This window comes from Malaclemys terrapin, chromosome 9 (genome assembly GCF_027887155.1).
Source record: "Malaclemys terrapin pileata isolate rMalTer1 chromosome 9, rMalTer1.hap1, whole genome shotgun sequence".
Lineage (NCBI taxonomy): Eukaryota > Metazoa > Chordata > Testudines > Emydidae > Malaclemys > Malaclemys terrapin.
In genome coordinates, this window is record NC_071513.1 from 22674239 (window position 1) to 22690874 (window position 16636).

Sequence of the window (16636 nt, forward strand, 5' to 3'; positions counted from 1 at the left end):
GACGGAGTCAAAGCACAGGGTTGGGGTAGTGGTGGCTGCACCCCATAGCGTGGCATGCAGCTCATCATAGAAGCACCATGTTTGCGGCTCTGACTCAGAGCAGCCGTTTGCCTCTCTGATTTTTTGGTAAGCTTGCCTTAGCTCCTTAATTTTCACGTGGCACTGCTTTGCGTCCCTGTTATGGCCTCTGTCCTTCATGCCCTTTGAGACTTTTTCTAATGTTTTGGAATTTCGTTTACTGGAACGGAGTTCAGCTAGCACGGATTCATCTCCCCATACGGCGATCAGATCCCGTACCTCCCGTTCCGTCCATGCTGGAGCTCTTTTGCGATTCTGGGACTCCATTATGGTCACCTCTGCTGATGAGATCTGCACTCACCTGCACCTTGCCACGCTAGCCAAACAGGAATTGAGATTCAAAAGTTTGCGGGCCTTTTCCTGTCTACCTGGCCAGTGCATCTGAGTTGAGAGCGCTGTCCAGAGCGGTCACAATGGAGCACTCTGGGATAGCTCCTGGAGGCCAATACCGTCGAATTGCGTCCACACTACCCCAAATTCGACCCGGCAAGGCCGATTTCGGCACTAATCCCCTCATCGGAGGTGGAGTAAAGAAATAGATTTAAAGAGCCCTTTAAGTAAAAATGGCTTCGTCGTGTGGATGGGTCCAGGGTTAAATCGAGGTAACGCTGCTAAATTTGACCTAAAATCATAGTGTAGACCAGGCCTGAGTCCTGTAGACTTAACTGGTAAGCAGCCAGTGTGAGAAATGCAGGTCAGTTAAGGTTTTGGATTTTTGATTATTAGTTGAAGTTCACTATGTATGTTGGTTATCTGTTTAATGTTCTTCTTTGAACACTTGTCTATGTCTCTCTCTATATGTATGTGTATCTATAAATATAATAATCTAATCCTGGTGTGTATTTGATGACAGTCTTTTGGCCAGGAGGATCTGTTGGGGCCGCATGCGAACCTGGAGTGTTCTTATGCTCCGGTATTGAGGGCATAAAGATGGAACTGCCCAACCACTTTTCTTCCTTTCCACCACCCATAGCTTAGAGACTGAGGCCAGGTCTACACTACAGACCTATATCGGTATAACTGCATTGCTCCAGGAAAAATCCACACCTCTGAGCGACGTAGTTATGCTGACCTAACATCCCGTGTGGATAGCACTATGTCAACAGGAGGGCTTCTCTTGTTGACACAGCTACTGCCTCTTGGGGAAGTAGATTAACTATGCCGATGGGAGAAGTGTCGTCACCAGGGGTGGCCAACCTGAGGCTCTGGAGCTACATGCGGCTCTTCAGAAGTTAATATGCGGCTCCTTATATAGGCATCGACTCCGGGGCTAGAACTACAGGCGCCCACTTTCTAATGTGCTGAGGGGTGCTCACTGCTCAACCTCTGGCTCTGCCACAGGCCCAGCCCCCACTCCACCCCTTCCGCAGCCTCCCCTAAGCCTGCCGTGCCCTTGCTCCTGATAGAGCGATATGCACAGTTGTTTGCTCCCCCAGGTATTAATACATACTCTGAGTTCATTAATAAGTAAAAAGTGATTTTATTAAATATAGGCAGTAGGATTTAAGTGGTTCCAAGTAGTAACAGACAGAACAAAATAAGTCACCAAGCAAAATAAAATGTGCAAATCTATGTCTAATCAAACTAAATACAGATAATCTCACCCTCAGAGATGCTTCAGTAAGTTTTTTCCTCAGATTGGACACCTTCCAGGCCTGGGCACAATTCTTTCCCCGGTACAGCTCTTGTTCCAGCTCAGGTGGTAGCTAGGGGATTCTTCATGATGGCTCCTTCCACTTTGTTCTGTTCCACCCCTTTATATATCTTTTACATAAGGGGGGAATCCTTTGTCCCTCTCTGGGTTCCCACCCCCTCCTTCTCAATGGAAAGACACCAGGTTAAAGATGGATTCCAGTTCAGGTGACATGATCACATGTCATTGCAAGACTTCATTGCCCACTTGCCCACACAAACATATACAAGAAGACTTACAGGTAAACGGCCATCTGCAGACAATTGTCCTGTTAATAGGAGTCATTAAGATTCCAAACCACCATTAATGGCTCACACTTTGCATAATTACAATAGGCCCTCAGAGTTATATTTCATGTTTCTAGTTTCAGATATGAGTGGTACATTTATACAAATAGGACGATCACACTAAGTAGATTATAAGATTTGTAATGATACCTTACAAGAGACCTTTTGCATGAAGCATATTCCAGTTACAGTATATTTATATTATACTCATTAGCATATTTTTATAAAACCATATAGACTGCAACGTCATAGCGCCTTCATGGCGCCCAATATAGGGTGCTGATGACCCTCCTCCCCCTCAGTTCCTTCTTACCGCCGATGACGGCTAGCTGGAACTTTGCTCGCTCCCACAGCAAGTGCTCTAGCAGTGTCTGATAGCATACCATGTATATAGTTTCTCAGTTAGTTAATAGTTCCTTATAGTTATAGTTAGTTGGTTTGGGGGCCCCCCCCACAACGTTCCCCCTCCTGGGGTATGCCCAGGTCTCCAGGGTTTAAGCTCTGCAAGGCCTGTGGCAAGTTTATGCCCAAGAGTGATCCTCACTCTTCCTGCTTGCGGTGCCTTGGTGAGAGTCACCAGAAGGAGAAGTGCTGTATCTGCAAGGGTTTCCGTCCCAGAACCCTCAAAGACTGGGAACAGAGACTAAAATTCCTGTTGATGGAGGTGACATTGAGGCCACACTCCAACCCAGGACCCACTGAACTGGCACCGAGCACGTTCTCATTGGTGCGCAGCGCTCTGGCACCAATGGCGCGCAAAACGGCTTCGACTAAGGTCTCTAAGGCCCCCCTGGCACTGCCATGGCTTGGGCCATAAGAAGTCGGCCTCAGCACGGCACCGCTCTCCATCCTCGGTGCTAGTAAAGAAGAAGAGGCCAGTGAGGGGTCGATCGCCCCTCTCGAAACCTAAGGGGTATGCGGTGTCCACGAGTGTGTCGGGACAGACCGCCCCCTCCTTCCTTCCGCCTAGGGTCTCATTGACTCCTGTCCCAGCCAGGGTCCAGTTGAGTCCGAACCCTCCTCGGTCCCCGGACCACCAAGGTAACATACAGCTACTGTCGACACCGGAGGCGTTCAAGGCGGCCACAGACCTGATGCGCCTCCTGGTGCCGTCCTCCCCACAAAGGAGGGACAAGTCGCCAGTGACCGTGCGCCCCCCGTTCCACTCCAGGGGCAAGCCTGCCATGATGGCCTGCCGGTCTCCATCACCACCGCCCTAGGCACTGCCCGTGCAGACAGAAGGGCCGCATCGTTCCCTGGCTTCGCGGCACTGCTCGCCGGTGACCCAGGGTACTGCTTTTCTGTGGTCCTCGTACTCAGAGATCTCAGAGTCGGAGGCGGACTCTTATTGCTCCAGCAGATCGCGGAGCAGGAGTTCAAGGTCTCAACGGAGTCAACAGCCATACGTTTCACCGTGGCAGCAACAGTGGCAACCGTCTGCTCAATGGCCCTTCTGGACACCCTGGGCTTACCATCAGAAACAGGGCCAAGTCGATGGTCCGCGATCCAGGACTGCATTGGTGTCTTTGGCATCTTTCGTGCCACAGACCGTGCCGGCACCACCATCCGAGGCAGCGGCACCACTGGCATAGCCAGCTCTGGCACCATCTCTTCAGACAACTCCACCGCCAGGGGCTCCAACTTCAACCCTGCCAGCACCGTCGGGCTCAGCACCGCCAGATTTGTAGGCCCTGGCACCAGCTGCGGTGCCAACCCCCCCATCAGTACTGGCACCGCAGCTCGAGTATCATGTGCCGAGGGACTCCAGAGGGGCTGTGGGTAGCAAACAGGGCCCGCTACCCATCCTCTCATCCTTGTCTTCGCCGGATGAAGCGGTTGCGGGGACATCAAAGGCCCCAGCTCTCAAGGACAACCGTGTTCTCCAGCAGCTATTGAGATGGGCCGCTCAAAGCCTGGGGATACAGGCTGAGCAGGTGGAGGAGGATTTGGACCCAGTGTTGGACTCCCTCCTATGGTGGCTCGACCTGCAAGTGGTTTGTGCGGGAGTGCCCTTTGCCAGCTCTCAGCCCTCTCTCTCATTGGTGACAGACGCCTCGGATCTGGGCTGGGGTGCTCATCTAGGGGACCTCAGGACTCAAGGCCTCTGGTCTCAGGAGTACCTCGCTCTGCACATCAATGTCAGAGAACTGAGAGCAGTATGACTGGCAGGCCACACTTTCAAAACCCACATAACAGGCAGGTGCATCTCAGTCCTCACGGACAACACCTCAGCGATGTTTTATATCAACAAACGGGGGTGCACGCTCCTCTCCCCTATGCCGGGAAGCCCTCGCACTGTAGGACTTCTGTGTGGAGCACTCAATCCTCCTGCAGGCGTCGTACCTCCCAGGAGTGCAAAACGAGCTGGCGGACAGTCTCAGCCGGACCTTCCACGGCCATGAATGGTCCCTCCAGCCGGATGTGGTGAGCCCAATCTTCCATATCTGGGGCTCTCCCCAGATAGACCTGTTCGCCACCCGCAGCAACAGGAAATGTCAGCTATTCTGCTCCCTCATGAGTCATAGTCTGGGATCCATCGCGGATGCTTTCCTTCTCCCATGGGCCGCTAGCTTTATGCTTTTCCGCCAATTCCGCTGGTCCACAAGGTGCTCCTCGAGATCCGCAGGGACTGGGCCCTAGTCATACTGATAGCACCAGCGTGGCCACGCCAGCACTGGTTCACGTTGCTCCTGTGACTGTCCGTAGCAGCACCACTCACTTTACCGCTGGTCCCGGATCTGATCACGCAGGACCATGGCAGACTTATGCACCTGAATCTAGAGTCGCTCCACCTCACGGCCTGGATGCTCCATGGCTAAACACCATGGAGCTGTCATGCTCGTATCAAGTCAGACAAGTCCTTCTTGGTAGTAGAAAGCTCTCCAGCAGGGCAACGTACCTTGCCAAGTGGAAGAGGTTCTCCATCTGGGTGGAGCAATGCAGTCAGTTGTTGTTGCCAACCCCCATACCGTTCATACTGGACTACCTCTTTCACCTAAAACAATACCTGTCCCTGTCATCGATAACTTCCACTTAGCCGCCATCTCCGCCTTCCATCCGGGCACAGACGGCTTTTCGGTCTTCACACGACTAGTGAGTCGTTTCCTCAATATTAGATAATAATAGATATTGGCATAGAAAGTACGCTTATTAAGTTTGCGGATGATACCAAACTGGGAGGGATTGCAACTACTTTGGAGGACAGGGTCATAATTCAAAATGATCTGGACAAATTGGAGAAATGGGCTGAGGTAAACAGGATGAAGTTTAACAAAGACAAATGCAAAGTGCTCCACTTAGGAAGGAAAAATCAATTTCACACATACAGAATGGGAAAAGACTGTCTAGGAAGGAGTACGGCAGAAAGGGATCTAGGGGTTATAGTGGACCACAAGCTAAATATGAGTCAACAATGTGATGCTGTTGCAAAAAAAGCAAACATGATTCTGGGATGCATTAACAGGTGTGTTGTGAGCAAGACACGAGAAGTCATTCTTCCGCTCTACTCTGCTCTGGTTAGGCCTCAGCTGGAGTATTGTGTCCAGTTCTGGGCGCCGCATTTTAAAAAAGATGTGGAGAAATTGGAAAGGGTCCAAAGAAGAGCAACAAGAATGATTAAAGGTCTTGAGAACATGACCTATGAAGGAAGGCTGAAAGAACTGGGTTTGTTTAGTTTGGAAAAGAGAAGACTGAGAGGGGACATGATAGCAGTTTTCAGGTATCTAATAGGGTGTCATAAGGAGGAGGGAGAGAACTTGTTCACCTTAGCCTCTAAGGATAGAACCAGAAACAATGGGTTTAAACTGCAGCAAGGGAGGTCTAGGTTGGACATTAGGAAAAAGTTCCTAACTGTCAGGGTGGTTAAACACTGGAACAAATTGCCTAGGGAGGTTGTGGAATCTCCGTCTCTGGAGATATTTAAGAGTAGGTTAGATAAATGTCTATCAGGGATGGTCTAGACAGTATTTGGTCCTGCCATGCGGGCAGGGGACTGGACTCGATGACCTCTCAAGGTCCCTTCCAGTCCTATAATCTATGAATCTATGAATCTATGAATCAAGGCCCTAGACAGGCTCTTCCCGCAGACTTGTCAGCCTGTCCCGGCCTGGGACCTTAATCTGGTCCTCTCAAGACTTACGGGCCCTCCATTCGAACGACTAGCGACCTGCTCCCTGCTCTATCTCTTGTACAAGGTCGTGTTCCTCGTGGCAGTTACCTCGGCTAGATGGGTATCGGAGCTCAGGACCCTCACATCCGAGCCTCCTTACACAGTTTTTCATAAGGACAAGGTCCAACTCAGACCTCACCCGGCCTTTCTCCCTAAGGTTGTCTCCCAGTTTCACATGGGCCAGGACATCTTCCTCCCAGTGTTTTATCCTAAGCCACACTCCTCCGATAGGGAGCGCAGGCTGCACTCACTGGATGTACGTAAGGCCCTAGTCTTCTATGTAGAGAGGACTAAGCCGTTCCAGAAGTCCATTCAACTCTTTGTGGCCCTGGTGGACAGAATGAAAGGTCTCCCTGTATCTTCTCAATGCATCTCGTTGTGGATCACATCCTGCGTTCGGGAGTGTTACGACCTGGCAAGGATGCCTGCCCTGCCGATTACCACCCACTCTACCAGGGCCCAGGGCCCAGGCCTCCTCGGCAGTGTTCCTGGTGCAAGTCCCCACCCAGGAAATCTGCAGGGCGGCCACGTGGTCCTCAATACATACATTCACGAAGCACTATGCAATTACACAACAGGCCAGAGATGATGGGGCCTTTGAACACGCTGTGCTCCAATCAGTGCATAACTCTGACCCCACCTCCTGAGCTTTGGCTTGAGTCACCTGGTTGGAATGGACATGAACAATCACTCGAAGAAGAAAAAATGGTTACTCACTTTCTCATAACTGTTGTTCTTCGAGATGTGTTGTTCATGTCCATTCCAATACCCACCCTCAGAAGGAACTGAGGGGGTGGAGGGTCGGCAGGGCCCTATATTGGGCACTATGAAGGCGTCACTCCAGGGAGCACCCAGGCCGACCCTATGGATGCTGCAAAGGGAAAATCTTCCAGCTGGCGTGCACGCGGCACGTACACACCTGGTTGGAATGGATATGAACAACACATCTCGAAGAACAACAGTCATGAGAAAGTGAGTAACCGTTTTTTACTTACCTTGCAGTAACTGGAATTCTTCAGAATGTGTTATTCAAACACGTGTTCCTTGCTAGTAGAGTATTCTAAAATCTGGAGTCTTTGCTGACAAAGAATCTGAGTGGTGGTTGAGCCACTCCACACTTTGTGCCCTTGATATGGGAGTATGAGGAGACTTAGAGCTCGTGCGTGGCCCCAACAGACATAACTGTCCAAAAGATCTGATCACAAGCACATGGGACACATATACACTGAGAGAGGAATAAAATACATATGGACAACACATCTCAAAGAGCTTTTGTTTCTGCTCTCTTATTCTTTGCTCCAGGTGAGGTTACAGCAGCTTGGGGGCTGCACTAACTTGTGACATTTGGGAACAGTCCTGTAAGGACTAATAATGGTCCCTTCTGACCTTAATAATGGTCCCTTCTGACCTTAATGTCTATGAGTCTGAGTCTATGATTATGTACTAGCTGGGGATAGGCAGAAAACAACATTTTCCAATCCTGCCCACAGCATTTCCCTTTCCACCAGAGGCTTCAGGGAAGGAGGCAAAGAGGCCAGTTATGTTGGCCCTGCATGATGGGAATCTCAGCAAGGGATTTGCAGATGGTTTTTGCTCCCTGTGCAACACCTGCGTGTCACAAAGGAAGCTGAACAGAGCAGAGAATCTGTCCCAAAGCTATTTATTGTGGCCTCTTGACCTTTCTGAAATATTTGTCCCTCAGGTTGAAAACACTAAAAGTATACCTCTGATGTAAAACAATTAAGATTTTTCAGCAGAAATAAAACAGGATCTTGGTTAAATGTTCAAGACTTGTGGAAGTTTCTTACTGTTGAACGTAAGATTCCATTTTACAGGTCACATGGGGAAGCAGGAAATGTATGACTAAACCAGCAAGGTTTTGTTCTTTCCATTCACGAGTGTTTTCACTCTAGTTAACAGAAGGGGAATTCTTTCACTTAGACTAGTATTGTAAGAAAAGGACAAGTATTATGTATGGAAATAGGTTATCCTCAATACTCTATCTATATTTTTAGAAACAGCCTTTCCAAAACAATTTTAAATTGATGAAAGATGGCCACAGAGAAAGATATACACTATATAACACTTTGCCTCAAATAAAACATAAAGGATTTCCCCCCTTTCATTTTAATGATTTTATTAGATTTTGTTCTTCGTTTAAAGTGAATTTAGTGTTTGCAAAAAATACTGGAGAGATGCAGCATGGCCAGTAGCAGTGCAAGCTTCTTTCTGACCATCCTGTCAATGTATCCTAGCTTTGACTTTGTGTTGAGAAAGGAAATATGTTCTTGGGGTTAGAGGGTACATCAGTTTCCTTGGCCCTTCATTCATTGGGGTATCTGAACAGATTGCCAACAAGGAAACCAATTGTGATTATATCTTTTGTGTATTGGGCATGTTGTCACTAGGAACTGGATAAGTACCATAAACTCACCTCTTGCAGACAATTGAACAGGCATGGCAAACTAAGTAATGGTTTGAATTAAAAATTATCTAAAAGTGGAAGGCTCCATATTGCACTTTCAGTCTCCTGAACCCATCAACTTTTTATTTTATTTATTTATTGACTACAGCCTATGAGAATTAGGAATAAAGGGTAGGGATTTTAAAAGTGCCTATATGACTTAAGAGCACAAGTCCCAGTGAAAGTCAATGTGACTTTCCCACCCAAAATAAGTACAGTACCGTAGGAGAAAACAACATTTCATGTCTACATTTCAAGTTACTAACCTCGATTTAGTATGTAGTGAAGTTATTCGTGTGCTTGAGTGTTTTTGAGAATTAAGCCCTTAGATTGTAAGGTCTTTGGGACAGGGATTGTATCTTCCTATTTTTTCAGACAGCACTTTGCACATTGTGAGAGGCACCAGAATACATATAATAGAGCACCCTCCAAGCTGTATAGAGTGGGGAAAGGGGAAAGAAAGAGAGAGAGAGAGAGAGAGAGAGATTGATTTGTAGCGATTCTCTAAAGGAAGTACATGCATTTTTCTACCTGGCTATTCTGTTTAGGTTCTTTTACTGTGCTCATCATCATAGAATCTGTGCAGTGTGACTAGGCATCTCTCATGTGTTTGTTCCTTAATCCTCTCCCTGGGGGAGAAGTGTTTGCTGTGTAGTGTCTTGTTTTGTTAGATTTAAAAAAAAAAAAAAAGGAGAGATATATACCTGTTGCTATGTGTTAGAAAAGGCAAGGTTAAAGAAATGGACCTTGCACTTGAAGCAGAAAGTGGTAAGGTTTGTGACAGCCCTTAGTTCTTGGGGGAGTTCATTCAACAGTCTCAGACTGTCCCCAGAAAAAGTTCTGTCTCCCACACAGGCAAGCTTTATTCTTGATAGTGAGAGTTCCATTTTGCCAGAGGAATGTAGTTGTTGACTATGGTCTTTGTCCTGGAGCTTTAGATGGTCTTTTAGATATCCTGGGCCCAGCCCATGCAGCACTTTGAAGATAAGGACCAAGACCTTGAACTTGATTCTAAATTCTATGGGAAACCAGAGCAGAGGACAGGTGTGACATACTCGCAGTAGCCTGTGTTGCTGAGGAGATGTGCTACAGTGTTCTGGCTCAGTACTTCGTAGGAATGATTAAAAAAGACTTGGCAGAAAGTATTCAGAACTGTTCTTGAAGTAAAAAAGATTCAAACAGCGCTCATAAATACTAAGTATTCTTTTAGATAAAGTCTCACTTAAACTATTAAATTATTGCCAAAATCATGTTTAACAGCTTAATGTTAACAGTAAATACTAGTAAACCACATAAGGAAATAAAAGCCTTTTGTATAGCAGCACATCTTGGGTCACCAAGCATTCCATTTATTTATTATAGAGTTCCAGTCTCTTCTAGTGAGAAGATGCTGTTTCCATATGATCTGTAATAGTAGTCTGGTGGCACCTTAAAGACTAACAGATTTATTTGGGCATAAGCTTTCGTGAGTAAAAACCTCACTTCTTCGGATGCGGTTTTTACTCACGAAAGCTTATGCCCAAATAAATCTGTTAGTCTTTAAGGTGCCACCAGACTCCTTGTTGTTTTTGTAGATACAGACTAACACGGCTACCCCCTGATACTTGTAATAGTAGTGTTGCTTTGCCTTTCTGAGATGTTCTTGCTCCATTTTTGCTGAAACAGGGTGCTGGATAAGATTTCTGGAAGCATTTTTTTTCCAGTTTAGCATCTCTGAATCAGGCATGTTAAACTTCCAAGATTTGTAAATAATGCTAGATGAAAAAATGAGTTCTAACTTAATGTAATTCTCTATTTCCATTAGTTTTGGAATATACTAGTTTTTCCTTGCAGAAATCAATGTGTTTGAACTGCTAATGTTTTTAATCAGATGTCAGCATTTTTGCTGATGGGACTCTTTCTGAGTATTGCTTTGGCTATACTGTAGTCTCTTCTCTCAAATCTTCAAATTATGAATTAATACTGAGCAACGAAGTGAAAGTGTGTCAAACAAAGCTTATAAAATGTTGGGAAAACAAAGTATTTACACAATCACTTTCCTCTCCTGACTATTAGGACAGAAAATATGCTGAACCAAATGTGGGTGACTAGCTGGCTACTGTAGAGACATGTTACGTTTCCCCCAAATTAGCCAGCTCTGTGCATGTAGATGTGGGGCTGGATTTGTTCCTAAGCCTGTGGAGGTTCTGGTGGCAGTGGAGTAGGTGCAGTTCTGCTGTACAAATGGGTAGGTTGGGTGGGACGTGGAGGCCACTGCATCGAGAGATCTCTCTCTGGACAGGCTGAATCTAGCTCCATAGAGGAATCCCTGTGTTCAGATACAGTAGAGGAAAAACTAGGGGATCTGCTGCCACAAAGATCTTTTGATTTTCTCCTGGCAGTAGTGGGAATTTGTGGCATAGAGAGTTGTCTAGAGCCATTAGGCTGAAGTAGTCACTGTGAAAAGGTTCTGCAACTGTTTTGTGGGCTACGGAAGTGGAACCCTTCTGGAGATGCCCAGTGCTTGGCACACTATTTGGTAATAAGTCATCTTGTCAGGATTAATTGTGAATTTATGCCAAGAGAGATGAAAGATATGTGATGGGTCCTACTGGTGCTGGTTATGGCTTGGTAGAAACTGAGGAAGAGGGCTAGTGGGGGACAGACAGAACCTCTTCCACTGTAGTGTTTTCTCTGTCACTGAATCCATGATTTATCAAGGAGAGAGAATTCTGTAATATGATTTAGTTTTAAATTAGTTGGAAGTTAACTGGAGCTATTTTAAAACAAATTTATAATTACTACTTCATAATTATTCATTCAAAGATAATAGTGATCATTAGGTCATAGACAGTACATTTTCTGTTGCCATGTAAGAGGAATGACACAGCTGAATTCCCCTAGTTAACAGTTTTCCACCAAGAGTTGACAAAAAAAAAATAAAGACAAGAAACTCCTGGGTGAGTCACGGAAGTGGGCGTGTTTTAGTAGAAGGAGCTTTCATAACACATCCACCAGTGGCCAAAGACTAGGAAACCTTGACACACTGGCAGAAAGCAATCCTTGTGAATATACAATACATCTTGCCAACATGGATTACAACTGAGCTGCTTTCTTTAGAGGCACAACAGAAGTGAGTATGCTAGCAGCAGTGACCATGTTTGTTTTTAAAGTGGACTGTCTAGTTGATATGTTTTTAAATCAGTTTTGAATTCAGGCCAACCTGGCTTTCTGTTTTCAATATATTGTTTTAGTTAATTAAAACAATATCTCATCTCTAGAGAAACATGTGCGATTTATTTGTGGTAGGTTAAGTATGTTGGTGTTAAAAAGCATAAAGTTAAGGATATTGTGGAATCAGGAAAATATGAATGAATTAAAGATCTGAAAGCATGTTTTGTGTGAGAGAGAGAGAGAGAGAGAGAGCGCAATGACATTTACATATGGGTAGTACTTTATTAGTAGTAAAAAATATCTTTTGAGAGCAAACTTGACCTGTGCAGTTAAGTTGGCATTTTTATTTTTTTTTAAAGTCTAAATGTGGAAGTAGGGAGTAGTACAATTCTCACAGGCATTTCATTACTATTTTAAACCTGGTTCTAAATTTTGAGTAAATCAGTTGCTTCCAGTTCTAGTTATGCTGTGTAAAACGTCATCCTTACAATGACTGCTATGTTTTGGTAAGCCTAGAATTTGTGAATAGAGACAGAAACTCTTGTCTTTGGGCTGCTCACTTTACAAGATAGTAATAGCAGAGAGAAAAACAATAAGCAAGGAAGGTGCTCCTTTTTTATTCAGGGATCATATTTTTACAGAGTATAGCTATACATTTTATATTACTGGGTTTTTGTTATATTGTTTTTTAAGTAGAAGCCACTGAAGCTGGGAGGGTGCTTCACAGCCACACACCAGCACAGCTATTTTTAGTGTGTTAAAAATAACAGTGTAGCCACAGTGGCACAGGTAACAGTTAAAGCTAGCTGCCAGAGTACAATCCTTACCACCCCCCTGGGTATGTACTCAGGTGGGTCTCCTGAGCTGCCACTGTGGCCAACCTACTATTTTTTGTGGTCTCGCTTGAGCAGAGCTAGTGCATGTCTTTGTGCCCACGTTGGGAAGCACACTCCCAGCTGTAGTATAGACATACCCTGTATGGGGGTTAAGGAAAAGGACGCTGTTTCTAGTGGTTTAAAATATTGCATAAATGTTTCTCATAGAATTTAATTAGGTTAAGCCTCTAATACTTGGTTTAAACAAATTACTTAAAATACTTGTTTAAATGAAATTTCTTTATTTGGTGGTTAATGATTTTTAACCTGAATGCTTCCACATCAAAACCTTAAACTTTTAAGACTGCTTCCAAGCTCATGAACTTCTGCCTACTCACTTATGACCAGTTTCACACCGGTGAAAGGATTAGGGTTATTTTCCAGGGATCCAGAAATTAGGCATGATACCATTAAATAGCAAAAAAAAAAAAGTGACATTTCAATTTATGTAATCGAGTAAAGATGCAGAAAAATACTTATTTTAAAAATACTTGGGAAGGGAATGAGTTGGAAAGATTTTAAAACTTGGATCTGTACTATTCTACTGCTTCTCATTTTAGGCCACATAATTTACATCAGAAATACAAAGCTTAAACTTGAGAAATGTTGTTCTTTGCTGAAGACATTGGGCCATATTGTTAGCTGGTGTAAATAGGTATAGCTCCATTGACGTTAGTGGAGTTACACTGATTTACATCAGCTAATGATATGGCCCATGATAACATATCTCTTTAATCTTTCTATGCTGTTATTTTTTGGTATGTCCTTTACTTCAGGTCTGGGTAGACTGAGATGGCATATTTGAGCCCCAGTTATACTCCTGCCCCAGGTAGAAAGCTGGATGATAGTACCCATATTGTATATTGGAAAGTAGCTATTAAATACCTGACACAGTAGTTTACTGCAAGTATATCAGAGGAAATGATCTTTGCTGAACCTAAGAAGTTTCTATAATGAAGTAACAGTGTACACACAAGATTGGGGATATGCCTTGGGTGTATGATGTTAATAAAAAACAAGTGTGTGTTTCTAAAAACCTAAGTAACAAAACATTGAAATACTCCTTTGTTTGGAATGGAAATTTGTGTGATTGATATATCTCTATATATCTATATAAAAATAAATAAATGAGGATAAATTTCTCCAGTAACTTATAGTACACCTCTACCTCGATATAACGCTGTCCTCGGGAGCCAAAAGATCTTACCGCATTATATTGAACTTGCTTTGATCCACCGGAGTGCGCAGCCCCGCCCACCCCGGAGCACTGCTTTACCGCGTTATATCTGAATTTGTGTTCTATCGGATCGTGTTATATTGAGGGAGCGGTATACTTAGGTTGTGATTCTTATTTATCATTTAACAATTCAAATCCTCATTTCTAGATTGATTGGCTCAAAATTTAGCCTCTTTTTAGCTTTTTATTCTAAGTTTGCAAAGTTCAAGTAATTCTTTAAATGTGTAACTATTCTGTCAAGACATGCTTTAAAGCTCTTTTAAAATGCCAGATTCCTGTTGTTCATGTGGAACCCTACAAGAGCACATCACTATGCACGCATGGTGGAGGGAGGAAATCATTTTATAAGGAAAGCTTGTAATTTAAATTTTCCAAGGAATAAGGAAACTAAAGGTTATGAAAATATTTGGATATTTCGTGTGACTGATTTGCAGGGCCAGCTCTAGGCACCAGCAAAACAAGCTGGTGCTTGGGACGGCACATTTTTAGGGGCGGCATGGCTGGCACCAGAATGCCGCCCCTAAAAATGTGCACCGGCCGCCCTAGCTCACCTCCGCTGCTGCTGCCACGGCGCGCGAAACAGCTGATTCGCGCGCCGCTACTCGCCCTCCCAGGCTTTCAAACCTGGGAGGGAGGGGGAGATCCCAAGCGGCCGTTTCGCGCGCCGCTGCTCCCCCTCCCTCCCAGACTTGAGAGCTGGGAGGGAGGGGGAGACTCCGAGTGGCCGCGGCACGGTGCTGCTTCCCTCCCTCCTTCCTAGGCTTGAGAGCCTGGGGGGAGGAGGCAGGGCTGGGGATTTGGGGAAGGGGCGGAGTTGAGGCGGGGCCGGGGGTGGGGTAATTAAATAAGGGGGGGGCAGCCAAAATTGTTTTTGCTTTGGGCGGCAAAAATCCTAGAGCCGGCCCTGCTGATTTGGAGTTGCTTTGTAATAATTTTTGAGTACAATATGTTTATCTGTTGTAAGGGGTTTACTGTGAATATATTGGTTTAGTTTAATAGCAAGCTGTTGGAAAAATAAGCAGGAATGTAAAAATGACGATGCAAGGTATGACCTTCCTCAACAAACACTTGGGGGTTATTACCAGACAATGGGGGAGGGCATTTGCCTGGAGGAGATTGACTTGGCCTCCTGCAGAACCCACCAAACTGGTTTTGGACTAACTGGGCTAAAAATAGCACAGGAAGAGAGAATAAAGAACTGGCAGGATAAAAAAGGATCTCTCTCTCTCTCGCTCTCTCTCTGGGGTAGTTACTTTTGGGGAACAGGCTGAGACCCAGGCCCCCAGAGGTTTGGGATGTGAGGGAAGATAGGCCTGCCTAGGAAGTAAGGTAGATGTGTGCAGACCTTTTTGTTCTTTTACAAATTCTTTTCTCTTATTGTTATGGTTACAGGGCACACCATATCTTGGGCCCCTTTTTATCCCTATTCGGTGCATCCCTCATATTACAGACCTGGCTTCCTGTGCCTTACTTTGGGTGGAACCATGTACTCCAGCCACTTTAGACTGGATCTCTGGGCTGCGGCCCCCATTTCCCAACCATGTTAACACAACAGACCCTTAAGAGTTTCCCTTCAGTTTATGTTTGCAGTAACACAGAAACAGCACTACTCAAGGGTCCTACATGCTGATTTCACCTTATCTATACCTTAATCTTTCCTTGCAGATATTTGTAAGTTCCCCTTAGACAAGGTAACCCCTCATCTCTTGCTGGGAGAAGCAGACTGTCCTTCGTACAGGACACATGTTGTCTCTATGTGTTCCTTGGCATCAGTGGGCAGACAACCTACTTCCTGACCCAGCATATTAAGATTTAGGGTTCCCTTTGAACATAGGTTTAGGGCTAGTCCTCACTTGAAATGATATAGTGGCACAGCTGCAGTGCTGCAGTTGTGGTACTGTAGCGCTTCAGTGTAGACAATCACTACAGCAACAGGAGGGGCTCTCCTGTCACTGTAGTTATCCACCTCCCTGAGAGGAAGTAGCTAGATCAAAAGAAGAATTCGTCTATCAGCTTAGCACTGGCTACAGTGGAGGGCTAGGTTGGCTTACTTACATCACTCAGGGGTGTGGATTTTTCACAACCCTGAGCGATATAGCTGAGTTGACTTAACTTTTCAGAGTAGACCTGGTCTCAGACTTGGGAAGAGTAAAACTATCCTTAACATGGATGCAGCCAGATATGCATTATTCCCCAGTAAACAGCTTCCCTATTGTTTCTTCAGGACTCTTATCTGCCTCATTGTTTTGCCTTCCCTGCTTGGTTCCTTTAACCCCTTTGATTATTCAGACAGGAGAATATTTTACAGGTAGCCCAAAAGAGATTATATTTATAAATAATACTACACATAACTGCCTCATTCTCCGCACTTATGTTATTTGTTCTTTTGTTCCTACTGTTAAGATTAAACAATAGACCAGGGTTAGGCAACCTATGACATGTGTGCCGAAGGCGGCACGTGAGCTGATTTTCAGTGGCACTCACACTGCTTGGGTCCTGGTCACTGGTCCGGGGGGCTCTGCATTTTAATTTAATTTTAAATGAAGCTTCTTAAACATTTTAAAAACCTTATTTACTTTACATACAACAATAGTTTAGTTATATATTATAGACTTATAGAAAGAGACTTTCTAAAAACGTTAAAATGTATTACTGACATGCGAAACCTTAAATTAGAGTGA

At 45.0% G+C, this 16636-nt stretch overlaps 1 protein-coding gene across 4 annotated transcripts in view; it reads left to right on the forward strand.

Moving 5' to 3' along the window:
• Positions 1–16636, forward strand: part of ZC3H12B (zinc finger CCCH-type containing 12B) — a 106395-nt gene that overhangs the window by 65110 nt on the left and 24649 nt on the right. Inside the window, exon 1 of one of the 4 annotated variants that reach the window (XM_054040564.1) lies at positions 11719–11802. The exons of the other annotated variants lie outside the window; for them this stretch is intronic. The gene's annotated coding sequence lies outside the window, so the exon portion shown is untranslated. Of the gene's footprint in view, positions 1–11718; positions 11803–16636 lie in introns of those variants that run through there. 4 annotated transcript variants of the gene reach the window in all.